General features: G+C 38.5%; 1 protein-coding gene and 1 long non-coding RNA gene across 3 annotated transcripts in view; one reads left to right on the top strand and one right to left on the bottom strand.

Annotated features, from left to right (window-relative positions):
- PRKG1 (protein kinase cGMP-dependent 1) overlaps positions 1-22,733 on the bottom strand; it is a 1,078,644-nt gene that overhangs the window by 512,597 nt on the left and 543,314 nt on the right. The window lies entirely within an intron of this gene.
- LOC141276823 (uncharacterized) lies at positions 9,115-14,888 on the top strand. Its single transcript, XR_012327008.1, has 3 exons — positions 9,115-9,625; positions 11,168-13,248; positions 14,566-14,888. It is a non-coding gene; the product is annotated as an uncharacterized lncRNA (long non-coding RNA).

Here is a 22,733-nt window from a genome sequence, read left to right as displayed (position 1 = left end):
GAACCTGATTTCCTATGGTGTGTCAGGCCATTCTCTTAGGGCTGATGAGGTCTAAGGATAATTACGTGCAACAACCTACTGTGGCAGATAAACTGAATTATCAGTTACATCTCACAGTCTTCTCACGAAAGAATATGTCAGCCTCTCAGTGCTTTACACTGCCGGCTAATCGCCAGATAGATTTCTGCTTGGAGCTTGCTTTTCTCATCAGTCTTTTGTCAAGAATGCTCTAGAGTCAAGACTTAATTCATTTTAAGGAAATGAATATATTCAAACTAATTAATAATTACTAATATTATTGTTAAATATTATTGATAGTGTGACTATTACATGATATTGGTATCTAATATGCTAATATATTTCACATGTATATGTATATTTCAGATCCCAGATCTTTTAATATTTTCATTTGCTTCTGTCACCTTAAAACAAAAGTTTTACCCCCATGGTTGAAAATATCAGCTTCACAGATATTCATATTACAAATTACCTTTCTCATGAAATGTTAACGGACATGTTTCTTCTAGATATTTTTGTACCACAATATAAAGCTTATGCCAGTAAAGGACATGTAGTGTATCAAAAGTGACTTTCGGGTAGCACTGTCAAAAATAATAAACCTGGTGCTTATTAAATGCTGTACATAAAAATACCAAACTATTTACCTAAAAAAAGAACAGAGGGCTTCCCTGGTGGCGCAGTGGTTGAGAGTCCGCCTGCCGATGCATGGGACACGGCTTCGTGCCCCGGTCTGGAAAGATCCCACGTGCCGCGGAGCGGCTGGGCCTGTGAGCCATGGCCGCTGAGCCTGCGCGTCGGAGCCTGTGCTGCGCAACGGGAGAGGCCACAACAGTGAGAGGCCCGCGTACCGCCCAAAAAAAAAAAAAAGAACCGAGATGTTCTGCTTGATGATAACTCTTTATAACTAGGAGTTGATTTAGTTCCCAAAGGTAGGTGACTAATTATCAAGGAGTTAGGATAAAATATATAACATTTTCAACTGTAATCTATTTTGTATTATTCAATATGTATAAAATCTGCAGACATTTGAAATCCATCTCATATGTGTCACAAAGCTTGGTCATTTAAAAAAATCTTATCTGCTTGGTTTCTTATTTGTTGTCTTTCACAAAGATAGAATGGTTAATTTCTTGGGCATCAAGAAATGAAGCCAGCAGTTTCCTCCAAATTATTTTATTTAATTAGCTGTGTTAATCAAAATTCTGTCTTATTACATTACTAATATTCTTCAGTGATTCTACTGCAAAAGCCTATAGGCCACTTCAGTGTACCCGCCAGCCTTTGATTGCTTTCCTACCTGAGTGGATTTGAAGCAACTTGTACCTGTTTAGGAATCTACTTATGTATTTATCCTCGGACATTCCACAGAAAAAAATACATCTGCAATAACACACTTTCCAGTTCCATCTTAAAGGTTCACCTTAATAATATTCAAAACATGAGCCACATTAAAAATCATATTTGAATTAATGTGATGGAAGGGCCTATATAGGGCTAGATTGGTGCCTTAAGCTTCAAAAAGTCATATTCTATATCCCAAATGTCACCCTTGGTCACATGTTAAATAATACAGCAATACAAATAAGAAGGACTAAAAAATTGCCAGACACAAACCTGGCTCTAAGAGAGTAAACACAACCATTGCCTATTAATAGAATATATTTCCTATCTTTAGGTAATCCTTTAGCCAAAATGATCTCATCATTTTACATGTATCGGTCATCAATCAGAGAAAAAGATCCTCATCTATCTTAAGAAACAGAGAAATTACAGTATTGAAATCTCTAGAATCACATATCTCCCCCCATCCCACCACCATTAATTTTGTCAAAGTTTTGTCCTGTAGAAGCTTTAAATGTCTTTGGACAAGGGACGCCAAATCTGTGGCCTGTGGGCCAGTTGAGCCTGCAGATATGTTTTGTTTGACCAGCCAAGGTTCTCAAAACTTTTGAATTTGAATGCATTTAGGTACAGCATATATCCTCCTATTTGTCCACGAGCCCAGCTTTTCCCTGGATCTTATGCTAGGTTTGATTCACACAATTACTTGCCAGTCCTTGTAATACTTGGAGTTTACAACTCCTGCTTTTACTCTGTATAAAAACACAGCTATTAGATTTGATTGAAATGTTTAGTGCTTGTTTTTTAGATACCACATGTCGGTGAAATCATACAGTATTTGTCTTTCTCTGTCTGATTTATTTCATTTAGCATAATACCCTCTAGGTCCAACCATGTTGTCACAAATGGCAAGATTTCATTTGGTTTTTTATCGGTGAGTAATATTCCACTGTATACATATGCCACATCTTCTTTATCCATTCATCTATACAAGGACACTTAGGTTGCGTTTCTATCTTGGCTACTGCAAACAGAAGAAATCTTGAAACCATAAAATCAGCATGCTTATGTTTCAGTGAGAATAAACTGTCAATAGAATTCTGCTGCTAAACATTTTTCAAACATCATCTACATATTCCTATGTACCAAAAAGAAAGGACCAATATAACCAAAGCAGTTAAAAGTAACTGCCCAGCATTTATTCTGTTAATTTATTTTCAGTAGAGTTATTGAAAATGGCATCAAAACTGTATGCTGTAATCTGGGCCTTTAAACTTGGTCTTTGAACCTGATCATAATTAAGGGTACAAATTAACCAAATCAACATTTGTAAATTAAACAAATAATGTTTTTTCCCCTTAAAGGAAAGTTTAAATTGAGTTTATTGACTGAACTCTAAACATTTCTAGCAAACAACAATTTAAATGCAAATCAAGGCCTTTCAAGAAGTGATATCAAAGCATCATTGTGAAGCTGTGAAGATGGCCTTGGAACATGTGAATCTGAATCTCTCCTTTTCACACGTGTTCAGACTACTTGTATTCTAGTAATCTGGCACTTGGTTTGCCTAGAGGGAAGACAAAATTTGCTTAACTAGAATGTTTTGTGAGTTGGAAGTGAAATGATTTATAGGATCTTTGGTTGGTGGGGATTTTGTTGTCATTGTTTTCAGATAAACAGGTTTTAGCAATTCCTCCCTAGTTAGTGCCTCTGCTGGGAAGTGCAAACTAGGCAAACTCGTTGAGCCTTGAACAACAATGACCTTGGTTTAAAATGACCCAAAGCTGCCCCTCCTGAGGAATTAGAGCTGGATTATCCTGGGGAGAAAAGAGGCTTTTCTGCATCTCTTGTCCATTGTCCTTTTTGCCTAGGATGATTCATAAAGAGAAGGAAGATAGATGAGCTGGCCACTGACCCAGCCGGGGTCAGCCAAGGCAGGATTGTGAAAACTCATCTCCTGTGATCACTGTGATGAAGTTGAGCAAATTATCAGGGCTGGAAAATGGTGTTTCAACCCAAATTCACTCTTCAAAAAGAGAAGAAGGAACTGGGGGGTGTGGGAGTGGAGGTTTACCTTTTTTTTTTCACTGAAGCCCTGCCAGAAATGCAGACCTACTTGACATGAAAGATGGTGGCTGCCGCCCCCAGCGAGCAGTGCCCTCTCCAGCTCATCCTGTCCCTCAGTGTGTCTTTTGGGTGTTACCTGCCATACCACTAAAGGCTTTTTTTGTTTTGTTTTAATAAGAAAAGGAAGAAAAATTCACTTAAGTTGATATAGACCTGGAATATTATTGTTTAAAATATTTTTGCTCTAATACGCATTTTTATTTACACAGTGATCAAATATTTTGAAGTGATGACATGAGCCTGTAATAGTGGAATTTCAGGCTTCAGCCACAAGACTGGGGTAGGGGAGATATTTGTTTTTGAGGGAGGAAGGTGGTAGCAAGGGCCTTTCAAAGGCTCCAGAACTAACACAGATGTCAGTCATAAGTTCCATGCCCTCTTCTGGAAGGTTGAGTCATGGTTAATACATAAAAAGCTTCTATCGGGCTTCCCCGGTGGCGCAGTGGTTGAGAGTCCGCCTGCCGATGCAGGGAACACGGGTTCGTGCCCCGGTCCGGGAAGATCCCACATGCCGCGGAGCGGCTGGGCCCGTGAGCCATGGCCGCTGAGCCTGCGCGCCCGGAGCCTGTGCTCCGCAAGGGAGAGGCCACAACAGTGAGAGCTACCTAATGCCAGGCACTTGACAAACATCATCTCCAAGCTGACTAAAATCTGGAGGCAGTAGGAAGAAATACGCTTAGAGAAGTTATCTAGTTTGCCCTCAGTCACATACCTTGTAGGAGGTTGAAGCACCAGTGAATCTAAGTCTGTGCAACTCTCAAGCCCTGCTCTTCCCCATCACATCATTCTGCTTTAAGAAGGAGGTAGTGAGGAGACAGAACAGCTTTCACACTAGGGACTGAATGTGAAGAATGTCAGGCATCGTTTCTACTAAGTGACGAAGTTAATCACAGTCTAGAAAAAGTGATTTTTAGGCAATAGTGAAAGATGTATAAAATCAATCTTTTGTCCTTATTTTTTCTTCCTCCCAAGAATCAAGTACTAAACCTGGGCTTTGGTAGAATAGAGAGGGGAAAATGAAATACAAAACTAGAATGAAAACATATTATATGGAATTATAGTAAATCATTTACAAGAAATATATAAAAAAGATTATCTTCTGGAGAGTTCTAGTCAACATCTCATTTAAACAATACTGAGATTTATGTTTCCTGTCATCTTTTAAAAAAATTAATAATATACAGTTTACATACCATAAAATTTACCCATTTAAAGCATTCGATGCAATGTTTTTTAGTATATTCATAGAGTTGTGCAACCATTATGACAACCTAAATATAGAACACATTCATCACCTCAAAAAGAAACCTTGAACTCATTAGCCTCACTTCTTACTCTCACTCATCTCTCCATTCAGCCCTAGGCAACCAGTGATCTGCTTTCTATCTCCAAAAAAACAGTGCTGCTATCAACATTTATTTGCAAGTTACTGTGTGCCCATTTGTTTAATTTCCCTTGGGTATATACCTAGAATTGCTCCATCATATGATAACTCTATGTTAATGCTTAGAGGAACTGTCAGACTGTTTTCCAAAGTGGCTGCACTGCTTTATATCCCCACCCGCAACAAATGAGTGTTCCAGTTTCTCCACATCTTTGTCAACACTTGTTAATTTATTTTTATTATAGCCATGAGAGTGTGTGTGAAGTGGAACCTCCCTGTAGTTTTGATTTGCATCTCCTTGATGGCTAATGATGTGCTTGTTAGCTATTTGTATATCTCCTTTGGAGAAATGCCTATTCCATGTAATCTATTTACCATAAATAAAATGTATAAATAAAATGTTTTATGATTTCAGCATTTCTATTGTAGGTAACAGATCGTCAGATGACCATTTCTAAATCAGGAAGAAAATTAGTTCTTTCGTGATTTAAGAAGTGACCTGAAATAGGAGGAGTCAAGTTACAGTAGTAGAAGCGACAGTTTTCAGTTATGTTCCTATACCCTTTTGGAAAATGTAGGTTAGAATTATCATGGCTTATATCTCTTGGTGGGGTTTAGGACACGTGAGCCCCAAATATGTCACCTTGGCATACTGAATGCTTTAAGCTGAAGAAGTATGAAAAAATGGCAGAAGCAGGAAGGTCACTTTGACCTTCCTCCTTCTCCCCATAAAACCCTCCTGTGAGAGGTGCCTCCCTATACCCCGAGGAAAGGGGCATCCTTATCTCTGAAGACAAAGAGATGCTGAGAAGAACAAACAGGACTTGCTAAGTTTCCCCCAGTTTGCACTTGACTCATACCCTTCTGACCCATCATATTTCTACAGGACTGTCCACTCTTCATCAAACTACTCAGGTCTGTTTCTTTGGGTCTTCATTTCCTTATGAAGAGTCCTGTGTTACGTAAAACGTGTATTAAATCAATTCGGTTATGTTTTTCGCCTGTTAATCTTGGTCAGTTTAATTTTCAGACCCAGCTAGGGACCCTAAGAGGGCTGAGGAAAACTTTGTCCTCTCCTCCAAGGTGAAGACATTAGTTGACTCTGAAGGGAACAGAGGGTGTTTTTCCAGGGAGGCAATGCAGTACTGTAACAGAGAGCACGGTCTCTCCCTGTGTTTAAAGTCTGTCTCCAGCAATACTACCTATGTGACCCATTTCTCTTTCTCACTTTCTGTCCACTGAGCTAACTACCTCCTAGCATGGTTGAGAGAACTGTTTAGTAGCACACTTTGCACCATGCCTACTCTTGATATGTGCTAGATATTGGTATTATCCCTAAAAAAATAAAACTGGGGACACAGAAACCATAAGAGCAACATGAAAACATGACCCAGCTCTGTTTATTGCTCTGTACGCCCTGAAAAAAAAAAGAGAGAGAGAGGAATAGAGCATGGGAGGAATTAGCTCGGCTATGAGGACCTCCACTTTAGGAGAAAAAAGAAAGAACTCCCAAGAAAGGTCTACTGCCAGAGAAGGAGGCATTTTAAACCAGAGTGATCTGATCTGTGATTTCGATGAAAAGCCTGTAAGATCAGGAGAGGGAAAGAAAAATATCACCTCTCTCCTTACCACATTCTTTGTATTTCCTTATATAGTAAAGCCATATTTTGTACAAGAAGAAATCTAATACAACTTTACAAAGGTGAAGGCAATCTTATGTTGAAAAACCTTCTAACAGCTGACTCTGTTTGGCCCAAGAGGTTTCAAGCTCCTGAAATCTTGTTTTAGACAAACCAATAGAAATGGAATCACGGTTTTATCTCGTGTGAGCTTTTATGGCTTATATATTTCTATTTCCTATAATTTTATCCAGTACAATACAGGAAAGATTTTAGAAAATGTGTTCCTCTTAATCTAAAGCAAACTTTAACAATGCAACAAAAAAAGTTTGAGAAAATATTTGCACTATAGTGTTATATTTAGGGTACATGTATCTTAACTGTTTGTTTTGTAAAGCTCAGCCCTTTCTTCATGCTTTCAAAGATGATTCATACACTATTATGCTATACTATCATTTAAAGCTTTCAGCATAAATGCACCAAAATATTATGATTTAATCAATCCCCATTTAGTATTCTGTGCTTTATACATATCAAGTGTTCCTCAGCCTGACTTAAGAAAATGATTCTACAGAATTATAGACATGTATTGGAAAAAGCTTTTACAAAATACAGCCAGCTTAAGTAAAGAGTGTTAACGTATACAAATCCTATAAATATGCTTATTTTGCCAAAAATTGGAAACTACCACAATACTGAATTACATTGAAATTCAAAGTTACAGATCTTTTCTTTAGTGGCACGCGACTTGTTTTGAGGAACTCTTAATGAGTATCCTCTTCTCTAACGTTCACTTGGCATTAATTTAGCAAATACATTTTGGTTTCAATAAGCAAATTTATGTCAAAGTATTCATCATGTTTTGAAGCGTATTTACTTATGACTACCATATTTCTTCTCAAAATTTTACTTAAAAAAAGCAAGAGCAAAATGGGTAAATTTCCAGTTTATGAACTTGTTACTATATCATTAAATCTAATATTCTATATCAATGCTTGCAATACGGCAGCCACTAGCTACATGTGGCTACTGAAAACTTAAATTGTGTTTAATGAGACTGAGAAAGCGAATTTGAAATTATTCAAATTTAATTAATTAATTGATTAGTTTCCACATGTGGCTAACAGCTAGCATACTGGGTAGCACAAACTTAGAGGACGTGAGTTACTTTATGGCTAGATATCATTCTGGGTAATGGTTCAAAAATCACAGATAGATCACCTGACTGGGTATTTCCACTACGAATCTGCAGTGTTAACAGCATCATTAAAACTGCTAGTCAATAATTAGTGCCCATGCACTTAGATCAATAAATACACCACCTCTTGTGCCATAGATTCTCACACAACATGTAGTATTCAGAAGACAAGAAGTAAAAGTATACATAGTTCATTGTATTCACTTATTCTTTCAGGGAGTATTTATCTAACGCTCCCCATGTGTCAGGCAATGAGGAATCAACACAATAGAAAAGAACACTGATCCCACTGATCTTACATTTATTCAGCATCTATTTCGTCCCAGGTACTCTGAGCATATGCTTTGCCCTGAGGGAGTTTAGTCTAGAGGGGAGAGCCCCCAAAATAGAGGGCAGTACAGGGCACTATAGCACTGCAATACGATAGCAGCACAATTAGAAGAATCTGAAAGCAGTCAGGGAAGTTTTCTTGTAGCAGAACTGAGTTTTGAAGACTGACAGGGGTTAGTGAGGAACCATTCTGGGCAGAGGACTTGTCTGAGCCAAGGTGCTGCAATGAACTAGGCTGGTGCTGTCAGAGGACTATACAGCTTGTTTCAGTGAGGAGGAAAAGGTGAGGAGTAGCACGAGATAAGGCAGGGTCTAGATCCCCACTGAATCAGAGATAAGCTAAAGAGTTTGATCTTTGTGCTGAAAGGTATAGGGTGAAACTCAAGGATTTTAGGAAGGAAAATGAAAAGTTCAGCCTGACATTTGAGAAAGGTCTCTCTGAAAGAGATCAATCATGAAACAAATCAAAGGAATCCAGGTGGAAAATACTTTGGTGGCTGGAAGTAACCTGCCAGCAAGCTCTTTATGGGATTTTTTTTAAAAAAATGGCTTTGTTTTTACGAGAGTGAGACATTTAGCAACGTTAGCCATCAAGAACCCAGCCAAAAGCCATTAAGAAAAAGAGAGTAAATGAATAGGTTGCTTCTTAGGCACTATGCTTGAAAAATAAGTCCTTTTGCAGAGACTACTGGCTTGGAACTGCATGTAAAGTGTAGTAATTGACTTAACAATATAGATTTTATATAATATTTCAGCAGATATATAGCAATAAGAGAAGAAAGACACTTGCAGGAATAAAAAGCAAATAAGATCTAAATGTCAGAAACCTTATCTTCACCACTGGATTCTCAAAATCTAGAGTAATACCTGGCATGGTACCACGTGTTCAATAAATATTTATTAATATTCATAAATATCAATAAATGAATGCATCATAAAATTCATGCAGAAGAATTTTCACCACAGTAGCCCCATGAGTTGATATGAGTACATTACATCCCAAAGGCAATGACTGATGCTCATGCTGAGGCCCCTGTTGCTACTTGTGCAAAGTCCCCTCTTTTCTTATGCAAAGTCACCTCTTCCTATAAAACAATGCAATCTAAATAACTAACCCCTTATCACTTGAGGTGAAGATAAGCCATGCACAATCAGGCTCTATCTAGAGGAGTGATTCTCACACCAGACGCATATCAGAATCTCCTGGAAGTTTCTGAAAAACACAATTCCTGGTTCCCATTCCTAAAGATTCAGATTCAAGTAGATCTAGGGTGGTGTTCGTATGGGCAGGCCACTCAAGACGGCTGTTCTCTTGCTCTCTGTATATCTCCTGCCTTACCAGTGCCTGCTTCACCTACACCCTAAGCAAAGGACTGCCCTTCCTACGTACTTGCCCCAGGTCCCAGCTGGTGATTGTTCTTAACAAAGGGGCGTTGGGGGTGTGCCCCTCTGCAGGTTTCCCTGGTAACTAATGAGCCCATCTGCCGCCAATTCCCCTATAACTGGTAACCTCCTCTTCTCCCAGGGAGTGAAGACTGCCACCATGTCCTGCCCGCTAACAGCTGCACACAGTGGGGTGTTGCTCCAGGACCTCGCTTCAGACGTGTAAGCTCCCCGCTCTGTTAAACTACTGATGTCTCTGTCGCTGACTCCAGCTCTTTCTTTCGTCTTGAAGCTGGGCAAGCACAGGCCTCGTAGGCCTGCGGGGTGCAAGCCCAACAGTGGTGATGGTGGTGGTAGTGATCTGTGCTAAAGATTTTTATTTAAAAAAATCCTAATCCCAGCCATGTTTGGACATTCCAAATATGTGAATGTCCAAATGTATTCTTTTTTTTAAAATTTTTTAAATTTAATTTTATTTTTATACAGCAGGTTCTTCTTAGTTATCTGTTTTATACATATTAGTGTATATATGTCAATCCCAATCTCCCAGTTCATCCTGTCCAACTGTATTCTGTTCCCTCACACAGAAGGTAAAATTTTCACATAAACTACTTGCTTTGGTCAGAAGCTTCCCAGACCCTCCCTATCAATGGCTTCCCTTCCTGGATGCTCGCAGGGAGCCTCAGAATGTAGAGATAGCTTTGTGAAGCCAGCTGCATAGGTTTTGCCCTTTACATTTGTTAATGATTGTTTTTAAGCTAAGCTTTGAGATCATGCTGAGAAAGCAAGACCTCTTTCTCCCTGAATCCACTCAGCTCTTCATTTTCTAATTAATGTCTTATCAAACTGTTATGACTAAACGTGCTAACAGTGAGAACACAAGACCTCTCCCTGATCTTTTAATCCTCTCCTTTTTCTCCTTTACTCATCTGACGGGGAAGAACAAAACCTACGTAGTCCAGGTCCGATGCTTCAAGATTTGAAAAAAAAAAAAAAAATCTTATCAGAGAGGTTGACCATGAAACAGAAATATGGGATCTTCTGTGTCCCTTTCTCACCTAGGATTTTGCCCAATTTCCTCTCCTTCCATTTGGCAACTCAGGGCTTTAATAAAGATGCATTGAACAGGCACACGGATATTGAGGTTATCTTTCCAGGCTATCCCCCAAAGCTAGTGCCTCTCTGAGCACAAATAGATGATGAGATCCTGGGATGTGCCCCAGTGACTGGCATTATCTTTGGACACTGTGGCAACTGAGTCTAACGAAAGCCAGGGTGTGGACTACTGGCAGCAGAGAGAAGTACAGTTACTGCCTTATGAGTCTAGGCTGCTTCCTCAGCATCACTGGTGAAAGTATTTATTAAGGTGCAAAATTCTCACAGTTCTGTTGTGGCAGACTTGCTCCAGTCCAGACCAAATGTTCCTAAAAACCCACTATACCTTTCTTAAAAAAAAAAAAAAAGAAAAGAAAACCCAAACGTTTACACACTGCATTTATAAAGAAGGGACAGCAGAATCGTACATTCTGTCCCAGAGCTGTTCCATTTTAAAATCCAAAAAATGCACTGAGGGTTTTAACCAACAGGAATACTGGCAAATGTGCATCAAATAAATGTACAAGAATGTTCGTAACAATCCAGCAACCCAGATATGTATGACAGTAGGGTGGATACGTGTGTAACAGGGAAGAGCTAAATCGGACTCCACGTTGGACCTGTTCCTTTGACTTTAACAGTTGCGTTTTGTTGCTTTTGTTATTATAGTCATATATAATGGCCTGCCTCAGGGAACCCTGCCCACCTGTGAATGGCTGCAAGGGAAAAGAAACTACACATCCCCTCGCTGAGACTGGTCATTCCAGATGTTTTGCAAGACTGATGGTCCTTTTACTTTACTTCCTCACCACCGCTCCCTCTCTATTCTGCCTTTTTTTTTTTTTTTTTTTTTTTGCGGTACGCGGGCCTCTCACTGCTGTGGCCTCTCCTGTTGCGGAGCACAGGCTCCGGACGCGCAGGCTCAGTGGCCGTGGCTCACGGGCCCAGCTGCTCCGCGGCATGTGGGATCTTCCCGGACCGGGGCACGAACCCGTGTCCCCTGCATCGGCAGGCGGACTCTCAACCACTGCGCCACCAGGGAAGCCCTATTCTGCCTTTTTACTTTACTTCCTCACCACCTCTCCCTCTCTGATGCTATAAAAGAAAGTGGCATCCAGACCCAGATAAGATGGTTTTTCAGAGACACTAGTCTGCCATCTTCTTGGTCTGCCGGCTTTCCGAATAAAGTCCTATTCCTTGTCTCAGCACCTCGTCTCCGATTCACTGCCCTGTCATGTGGCAAGCAGAGCGAGCTTGGACTCGGTAACACACGGCGGTGTATTCATTCAGTGCAATACTAGACAGCAATAGAAATGAGAAATACAACCACATGCAACAATATGCATGCCAGGAACATGACCTTGATCCAAAGAAGCCAGGCATAAAATACTCAGATTGTATAATTCCATTCCAAAAATAGGACAAAGTGGTAAACAACAAGGTCCTACTGTGTAGCACAGGGAACTATTCATATATTCAATATCCTCTGATAAACCATAATGGAAAAGAATATGAAAAAGAATGTATATATAATATCTATCTATCTATAACTGAATCACTTTGCTGTATGGCAGGAACTAACACAACATTGTAAACCAACTGTACTTCAATAAAAAAATCAAACCAAAACAAAATAGGACAAAGCAATCCCTGGAATAAGTCAGGATAATGGCCACTTCTGAGAAGAAAGGAAGAGATAATTATTGGGAGAGGGCACATAGAGGGCTCTCGGGGTTTAAAATGGTGGGAGTTACACGGGTATATTCACTTGGTGATACTTAACTGAGCTGCACACAGGATTTGTGTGCTTTTCTTCATGCTATATTTTAATAAAAACTTTAAAATTCCTCTGAGGCTCATCTATTTTGGGATGATCATTTAATTACATTAGCTTTGAATCAAAGCCAAGAGATAAGAAAAAAAATAGACAACTTAGATCAATGAGACACCTGCTACCTGCTATTACTTTAAAATGGATGTTGTCACATAGATCTCCTCAGCCAGTGGTTTCTGACTCATTTGTGACCACAGGAAACAGCACAACGGTGTTATTTAGGCAGGGAAAAAAAAACTGGGTACTTAAAATGATAAATTCATCAAATTCTGTTTGGGCAGATGACACCTTTATAAAGGGAAATGGCATTAGAATCCTCTTCAGAATGAAAGAGTCCCGTTGAGAGTTTCCTCACCTTTGCTTCTCTTGCCTGCTTTTTGACCATTCTCTGCTTAGGTAAACAGTAGAGGGAAAATGTTGAATTGAAGTAGATTTTTCTTTTCTTTTAGATCGTTAGTAACTTTTTGCGACTTTGAGTGACATGTAATGGCTTAAAGGAGGCTCTACAGTGCTCTTAAATTTTAGATGCAGGGTTGTTTGGTTTCTTTGGTCTGAACCAGTGCTTTCCAACAGAACTTTCTGCAACGCTGGAAATGTTCCTCTATGATGATTATGCTAGCCACTAGCCACTAGGCTACTTAGCACTTGAAACGTGGCTAGTGCGACTGGAAACGTGGCTAGTGCGGCCGTGGAAATTAAGTTTTTCTTTAACACAATTTTAATTAATTTAAATATAAATTCAAATAGCCATGTGTGCCCAGTTGCTACTCGACTGGCCCATGCATGCCTTGACCATCTGATCCCACATTCTCTCATATCATAAGGTCCATGATGCTTTCTGAAATGATGAAGTGATGCTGAAATGACTGGAGCCAAACAACGATTAACTGGAAAGGTTTCAGAGAAGGCAAAAAAGGTAACTGCAGTTTACTAGCTTGCACAGTTACCAGAAGGAAATGGATTTCTCTGGAAAACCGGTCAAAGAACTATAGAATCTCAAAATTTTTAGGAGTTAATGGGTCATCAGGAAAAGCAACTTTAAAAATTTTAAATGTATCCTGTTAAAAACAACAGGCCCAAAGTGCATTCATTTATGTTAAACCACGTCACCAAACTGAGACATAGAGTTTCAGTTCTCCCAGCAATGGAAACCAGCCAAGCAGGAATCAACTAAGGTAACCTGCCATCCTTACCTGCCGTCCCCTAAAGGAGAGCAACCTTGCAATAACCAACTTCTTTTTTTTTTTCTTCGTATAACTTCCCTTCTGACTATAAAAGTCTTTTATTTTATACAGCTCTGTTCAATGGGATGCTGCCCTATCTGAGTCGACTTTTGCTCAAGTAAACTTTAAAAAATTTTCATATGCCTCAGTTTCTCTTCTGACAATCCAAATTAGCAAACTTTAAACATAGGTATAGAGGAAACAGAAGGTGAGGGCTAAAGCAATAGAGTAGCAGACCAGAAAAACTCTGACTTCGATTGGAACTGAGTTGAACCCTGTGCGCACCCGTCCCCCATCCCCATCCCAAGTCCAAAGGCCCCTCCATGCTCCCTGCCTCTAGTTGATAGAAAAGCTGGTCTCCCAGGCCCCCCAGGCCTCCCTGAGTCCCAAAAGAGCAGGCTCAAGCAGCTAATGATTAGGACAATAGACTCACAGACCCAACATCTGATGCACAGTCCTGAGCTGTTTTATAGCTATTGGAACTGTCACCAGAAGGAAAAAGCTAACTGCATGATGACCAGACTGCCCCCATGACATAAACGGCTCCATCTTGAGCAATACTGAATCTATGGCTAGGCCTTAAGAGAATGGAATGAACGCTACTGCTCATAATAATCTATATCTTTGTGGGCATGAAAATAATTGTAGCTTGTTCTGCCCATATATGTAAATGGGCAAGTACAGCTGTCAGCAGAGAGACGCTACAGACTCATGTAGACATCTTCCACTCTAAGAATACGGCGCCCTATGTCAGCATGAAGTTACAGAAGACGGACCTTTGCCCACGATCGGATGGAAATGGAATGATGTTCTGACATGTGGGAATTTGTAAGAAGCTTCTGGCAGGAAAAAGCTCTTTGCAGGAAAGAGCTCTCTGCATGAGGCCCGTTTTGTCTCGTCACTAACCTTAAACCAGACACCTTCATGCTCTATTCATCTCCGGCCCTAGCACAACTTTCACATCTTTTGATCACACAATACTTTGCCTAACATGTTGGTTCTTTCCGTAGATCAAAGAAGTAGAAATAAAGAAGTCATTAACAGATGACCAGATCTCTTCCCTAGCGACCTCTTCAATTATCTCGCGAATAAACTGTGAGAACAAGATAGCATCTAAAGAAAAATCACATGAAGTCGACAAGCCTGCACACAAGTCTGCACACAGTGGGGGACGACTCTGACCCCCTACCTCAATGATTAACTGAGATCACCTCCATGTTTCTCTTTAAAAACTTTCATAGCCAAGCAGAATCTTCAGAGGTGGTTTTGGGGTACGCTGAGTCCACTAACGCCCCAGATTGCTGGCATTCTGATTAAAGCCACCTTTCCTTTCTACCAACATTTGTGAGTATTGATTTTGTAAGCAGCGAGCAGGGGGACCCGATTCCCTAACAGGATTTGGTAAATAACTGGCATCAGCATGCTGGTTATCCTTTGATCTCAACTTTATACTTCTGAGTAAGTTGTTGTCATGTCCTCGCCTGGAGGCGGTGGCACACAGAGGGACAGTCCAGTCGCTCAGATACACTGGAAGATAACTTTTTCTTATTTTTTGGACCTGACAGTGTTTGAATCTTTCCCTTGATGGATTACATCTTGACCTGAGCAAAACTGCAATTTTACTTTATTTTCTTTGTTATTTGTAGGAATTAGTCTTTCTCAACAAGGTCAGCAAGACATGACTCCATAACTCATTTTACTTATTCCTGCTCTGCCCGTATACATACCGTACTGTACCAACTCATAAGTGTCTTTTGGTCATCTCCCAAATAGTTTAGAACACAGTGGACTTAATAGAACAGTGACCTTTTAAACCCCTTTTATGATTACTGGGGCAGTGGTATGATTCACAGGCTATCTAATAGTAAGATTGATGTCCCAACTATGTCTGAAGGCTTACAGCTATAAAGTGACCTGAAAAATTTCTTGTAAAAACTTTTCCTCACTGAAAACTACTCTGTCTTCCTCTCATAAAGCAGAAATATACTAGTCTCTTCATTTTAAGACACTGAAATATTTGCTTCACTCATATAAACCTGAAATAAACTAGTGTCAACTCTGGATTAAATATCCTTCTTCTTCAAGTCTAAGATCTCCCTGCCACCTTTTAAATTCACATATTACTATTTATATCCTAGGATATATCTTAGGATCAATATGCAAAAGAAACTTGCTAGCCTCCAAGTAGAGAAGCCAGTTTTGACAGAATTACTATTGCCCAACCGGTTAATCAGATTTTAGCTAAGCTAGAATGTAACTGGTTCATCCACACTGTCTCTTCAATTTAATTATTTATATTGGTAGTAGTACATTTAGTTAAATTTCAACATACATTTGGATCCTAATCATCTTTTAAAATGTCTTCAAGAAGATTATGCAGCTTAGAAGTGTTGAGATGTAAACTCATTCCTTATTCAAAAGACTGCTTGTCATTCACCAGGCAGTGGAATTAAAGGCAGGAGAAACTGCCACATTTCTCAGAAGGTATCATCAAATCTTCAAATTTAAAAGAGGTAGGTATACTGACTTATACATCCTGATGGACCCTCAGTCAGATGCCAAACATCTGTCCAAAACTTCCAGCTCACTTTTAAGAAAGACTATTTAAATTCTAGTATTGCATTATTTAAGGGAACAAATGACATTACAAATTGAATTTAAAAAGAAAAGAACATAATCTCCTGGTATTCTCTGATGTACGTCTATATTCTAGTCAACACTTAAAGCAACAAAAGGTCAACAGCATAGTCCAAGTCATAAAAATCAGCATACTATAGGGATGCTATAACTAGTTGCTTATGGCCCAAAACATATTAAAATCAATTGGTAGTGTTAAAAACATCTATTTTCAAATTTTGATCATGATAATACAGATGAAAGTGATTTGCGATTGGATAAATAATGCGGATTTCTACTGCTAATGGACCATATATAATGGAAAACCCTACATTCACACATGCATTTTTTTCTTTTAAATCCTTCAAAAACAGAGTGAGATCACAAGATGAGAAAAGAAATCAAAAGAGGTCAAAAACAGAACTGTAAGTCATATCACATTATTCCTTGGATTTAAACACACCAGTAGCTTCCAATATCATTCAGTGTAAAATAAAAAGACTTAATAGTGGTCATCCTTCCCAATCTTGCCCTTCCTGAAACACCTCAGCACCACAACCACCATACCCATCTTTCTGACTTTATCGTCAACCAATTTCCTCTTTGTCCTTTAAATAGCTCCCATCTCAGGAATTAGCACTAGTATCTATTCAACCAGATATCCACCTAAGAATTCCCTCATTTTCACTGACTGATGACCAAAGGTCATCTTATGATACTGGCCTTTTCTGACCACTCTTTATAAAAATTATTATTATCTTCTTCACTTTATTTATTTATTTTAATAGCACATTTTACCACCTTATATGTTTAGTTTTTAATTTGTTGATATTCCAACAAGATGTGAGCTGGGTGGAGTACAGAGTCCTGTTTTGGGCCTGGCATCAGGCAAGTCCTCAACACATGTTTATTAAACAAAGGAATGAATACAGAGTGGTAAACGTGAAATGGTCTTGGGTTGCTCTGGGTGTTTTCTGTAATACAAGAACCAATACAAGTCTTGGGTTGCAATGGCACCATGGTGATGAGAGACAAAGCCTTGGGTCTGTGCTACGTGGAAGGTGCAAATGAGATTCTTGCATAAATCCTGTACCTACTAAAAAGGTTATACCTCAGTGTAAAGATGAGGTAGAATAATCCACCAGCCTGTGAAGGGGGTCAACAAAGTAACTGACTGATTAGGTCTTGACTCAGGATATGGAATAAAGAAAGTTGAGAGGGTTTCCCTGGTGACGCAGTGGTTGAGAATCCGCCTGCCAACGCAGGCGACACGGGTTTGAGCCCTGGGCCAGGAAGATCCCACATGCCGCGGAGCAGCTAAGCCCGTGTGCCACAACTACTGAGCCTGCACTCTAGAGCCCACGAGCCACAACTACTGAGCCCACATGCCACAACTACTGAAGCCCAAGCACTCTAGAGCCCGCGAGCCGCAACTACTGAGCCCATGTGCCGCAACTACTGAAGCCCGCGTGCCGAGAGCCCATGCTCCACAACGAGAAGCCACAGCAATGAGAAGCCTGTGCACTGCAGTGAAGAGTAGCCCCAACTCGCTGCAACTAGAGAAAGCCCGCTTGCAAGCAATGAAGACCCAATGCAGCCAAAAATAAAAAAAATAAAAAACATAAATTTAAGAAAGAAGAGAAAACCTTCTTAAGAAACTGTAACTAAGCACTGTCCTCTAATTGGTCAGCTGTTTTAATGTTTACTACCTGTGTGATGCAGAAAACCTTGAGGCAAGATACCTCAGGTAAGTAGTGGACTGGGTTATACAAACAAATTCTCTCTTCAGAAAGGCAGGTAAAATCTAGGTCAACTGTGATTTCACAGATTAAGTTCAGCCAAATGTGATCTCTCGTGAAGGAGAGTCAGAAAATCAAATAATAATTAGATACCAAGGACTTCAGCTACTGAACATATAAGACACAGATTCTAAAATAACAATGTTTATAATGTTTACAGAAATAAAAGAAGTAACTCAAAGCCTGGTGAAAATATACAATATAAAAAATATAAAATAAAAAACTGCCAAAGAGATTTGAAGAAATATCAAAAAATTCTAGAAATAAAAACTACAATAATTAAAATTATAAACTGAATGGATGGTTTAAAAAGCAGTTTAAATATGAGAGAGAACTTAGGAGACATGTAAGATTAGAGTGAGAAGGTCTAAAATACATTAAACTAGTGTTCCAAGAAGAGAGCACTGAGAGACTGAAGAGAGAACTTACTCTAATTGCTAAAGGCTAAGAATTTCCAGAACTGGTAAGACAGGAATAAATATTTTTCATATGGGATCAATATAAGGAAATCCACACATAAAAATATATATCTTAGTGAGAATCCAAGAAAACAGACAGTTTTAAAGTAGCCACAAGGAAAAAGTTACAACAGTATACTAGGTTAAATATTCCCTCCCCCCACCCCCCAATATTCATGTCCTTACTGGAACGTCAGAATGTGACCTTTTTTTGGAAATAGGATCTTTGCAGCCACAATTATTTAAGCTGATATCATACTAGAGTAGGATAGGCCCTAAATTCAATTTTACTGATGTCCTTATAAATGAGAAGAGAAAGAAACAGAAATATAAAAAGGGCAGATGGCCATGAGACTGTGGAGGCAAAGACTGGAGTGATGGGCTTACAAGTCAAGGAATGCCAAGGATTGCTGGCAACTACCAGAAACTAGGAGAGAGGCATGGAATAGGTCCTCTCCTAGAGACTTCAGAGGGAACATGGCCCTGCCAATACCTCGACCTTGGACTTCTAGACTCCAGAACTGTGAGAGAATATATTTCTGTTATTTTAAGCCACCCAATTTGTGATAATTTGCTCTGGCAGCTCTATGAATCTAATACAACCACCTACAAAATAACTGCAATTAGACTGCCATCCTAACAGTAACTATAGAGCTGGATGCCAGCGTCATCTTCATGTGCTAAATGAAATGGGCAATTGACCTAGAATTGTGTACCTGGCTTCTTTATTTAAGAATAAAAACAAAATAAATACATTTGTAGATTATAAAGCACAATAGAGCATGAGCAGACTCCCACAAATTCAACTTCTAAAAATCCGCTTCAGGAAGAAGGTAAATTATCCTATAAAAAATCTCTGAGGTACAAGATAGAATGGTGAACAAATAAACAGGTTAATATGTAGGGAATCTAATGGTGTAGAACAACAGAAATAGCACTAACTTGAGGGTAAAAAAATAAGATAGAACAAAAATTGATGGACATTATCAGAGTTTAAACTGTTTAGTATTATTCAGGAGTAGGGTAGAAATATTGATTGCTGAACTTTTGTTGATTTTAAAATGCATGTTACATTTTTAATATTAATTATTTAAAAAATAGGAATAGAGTTATAAGGGATGAAACAGTTGAAAGAAATAATGGAATATTAACAATAAAAATAGGTATGAAATGAACATAACTAGAGAAAAAGCAGGGCCAATATAAAGTTGAAAATAATACTGTAGAAATACTTCTAAATACACTGGTAATCACAGTAAGTATAAATGGATCAAACATACCAGTTAGAAGACAGATGGTCATAGTGAACTGAATAATATACCATACGATATTTCAAGTGATATATCTACAGTTCAAAGATGCATTAGCATTGAAAATAAGTAAGGTAAAATATATGCCAAGCAAATAATAATCATATACATAGATTTGTCAATATCAAAACATGGACTTGAAAAGAAAAAAGGAATAAAAGGGATGAACGGTGACTTCATAATGATAAAAGGGACAATTAATAAATAAGATACAGTAATACTAAATTTGTTCGTATCAAATAATACAGCCTTAAAATAAGTAAAGCAAAAATCAAAACATTTATGCACAGAACTACCTCTAAACAATAGATTTTAAAATTATTCTTCAAAAACTGAAAGAATCAAAAATATTTATAAGGATATAAAACTTTAAATAATGTGATTAATAAACTTTAATATCATAGAACACTGCTCAGAAATTAGAGAATACTTACGTTCTTTTAAAGCATGCATGCAAAATTTATGAAAACTGACAAATTCTAGGCTACGAATCAAGTCTCAATGAATTATGAAAAAATGATATCAGCCATATTTTCTGACCACAATTTAATTGAAGATAAGTAACAAAAATTAACTGAAAAAAAGAAACATATATTTGGAAAATAAGTTATATAGCCCCTGGATCAATGAACTGAGTTTCCAAATTGATAAGTTAAAAATAGACCAATTAGATGCTGCTGTTAGATAGCAATTTCAAAATGCACATTAATGGTGCTAATTAACTGTTTCTAATTAACTGTTTCCCCCTAAAATTCATTATTAAATCCATATGAGGAATTAATATTTACGTTTTTAATTTCAGTGGGAAAAAAGAGTACATAGAACACAATTTAAGTTTTATTTGAAAAAAACTGGGGTAGTGAATTACTGTATCAATATATAGTTGAGATTAAGTAAATATATATTTTTAGGTAAACCATGAAAAATGACACCTCCCAATAAACAATATAATTTTGAAGATAAATGACATGATGCATATGTAAGCACTTCCTACTAAAGCTACCTTCAATTGTTTTTGGAACAAAACAAGATAAATATAAAATAGATACCACAACTAACAGATCTACACAAATATCTTTATTTAAACATAATTTTGCCCAGTAATTTTAGTATCTATTGCTGATTCTAATCGGCAACAATTACTGTGGTTTGCCAAATTGTAATTTGTTTACTTCTACCCTTACTTTTACGTTTATTAATTGGAGAAATGGTTGATTCAGTGCTGGTGCAGAGAGAGTACAAGATGAGCCTGAGATCTTTCCTACCACTAGGCCAGGGAAGTCCAACTCACAGGTCATTTGTATGGAGCCAGAATAATACCTTCTATGCTTACGAAAATATATATACCTAGGGGCTTCCCTGGTGGCGCAGTGGTTAAGAATCCGCCTGCCAATGCAGGAGACACGGGTTCGAGCCCTGGCCCAGGAAGATCCCACATGCCGCGGAGCAACTAGGCCCATGTGCCACAACTACTGAGCCTGAGCTCTAGAGCTCACAAGCCACAACTACTGAGCCCACGTGCCACAACTAATGAAGCCCATGTGCCTAGAGCCCGTGCTCCACAACAAGAGAAGCCACGACAGTGAGAAGCCCATGCACCGCGACGAAGAGTAGACCCCGCTCAGCGCAACTAGAGAAAACCCACGCACAGCAATGAAAACCCAACACAGCCATAAATAAATAAATAAATTTATTTATTTAAAAAAAAAATATATATATATACGCCTAAACTCTAAAAAGTGGTACAAAATTTAGCAAACAGACTTGTCCTTATTACTGTATGTAGTTCCTAATCCAGCCCTGAGTCAGAAGACAGAATGCCAATTTAGACTCATTAAGCTTCCTGACATACTTCAGCAGAGCATAACTAAGTTTGACTCTGAGCTGAAGTTTCCTGTGCCAGATTCTTGGCTCCAGCTCACTAACTGTAGGTCAAATGCTCTTCTCTTCCAATAGCTACAAGCAGGAAAATGGCAGCAGATTTGAAATTTAAATGACCTCAGGCAATGCATTGACCTGAATTTTCTGTCGGGGTGATTTAAGAGGCATTCAATGGCTCCAGGCAGGAACAAAAAAATAGCTGGAAAATTCTCCTCATGAATAATCTCAAGCAACTTCAAGACCAGATTTGGTCTTCAGGTCTCTGCACAGAACTCAGTAATGTTTTCATCTTGGGGAAATCAACAGGACCTCAGCACTGTGAACACAATCCTGACCTCAAAATAGTCGGTGCTTAGGAAAAGACAGATGATGCCCTAGCCTGGAGTCTGAAAGATTTAGTGAACAGAAAATAGTACTTTGGAGATACATGGAAAAAGATAAGAAAATCTTAATAAATTTGAGAACCCCAGAAATATAAATAACACGTGGACAGGAAGGCTAGATGAATAAGGTCAATACTCAGAGGGATGCTAGGAGGCTCAGTAAGTGTTTATGGTCTTGGAACCCTTAAAAATAAAAGGAAATCTGAGTACCAAAAACACGGTTTGTATAATGTTGAAATGCTACCCTCCTTTTTTTTTCTCAGTGAAGACTTTTGTCTATATCTAGATCAGCCATACGACCCTGAGTAATCATTATTTTATACTATTACAACACTCAAGTTAAAAATTCCAAGTTAGCATGCATAAGGCACTCTTAATTCTCAATAACAGAATAAAGGCTGTACATATCTCTTAAAAATAGTGTCTTCATGTTATTTAGTGTCATTTTTTAAAAGTAACCATATAGTAGATAATATATTTGAAAGCTTTTCATAGACATGCACAAGGAAAGTGTGTTTTACATCCTGTAGCAAAACAACTGGGTTTTTTTCATTCTTGGAAAATAAAATGCATCAATATGTTATACTGTAAATATTATATTGCTCTTAACAGTACATTGGTATATAATTAATTATACTTCGTGGTGTTTAGTTATTAGATATTATTTTTGCTGATAATAGAAATGAGTTTTCACAAGATCTCTACTGAACTGCACTTACCAATAGCTTCTA

This window comes from Tursiops truncatus, chromosome 16 (assembly GCF_011762595.2).
Source record: "Tursiops truncatus isolate mTurTru1 chromosome 16, mTurTru1.mat.Y, whole genome shotgun sequence".
NCBI classification, from domain to species: domain Eukaryota; kingdom Metazoa; phylum Chordata; class Mammalia; order Artiodactyla; family Delphinidae; genus Tursiops; species Tursiops truncatus.
Note: the sequence above shows the minus strand (reverse complement) of the source record. Positions and strands in the feature narration are given on the sequence as shown.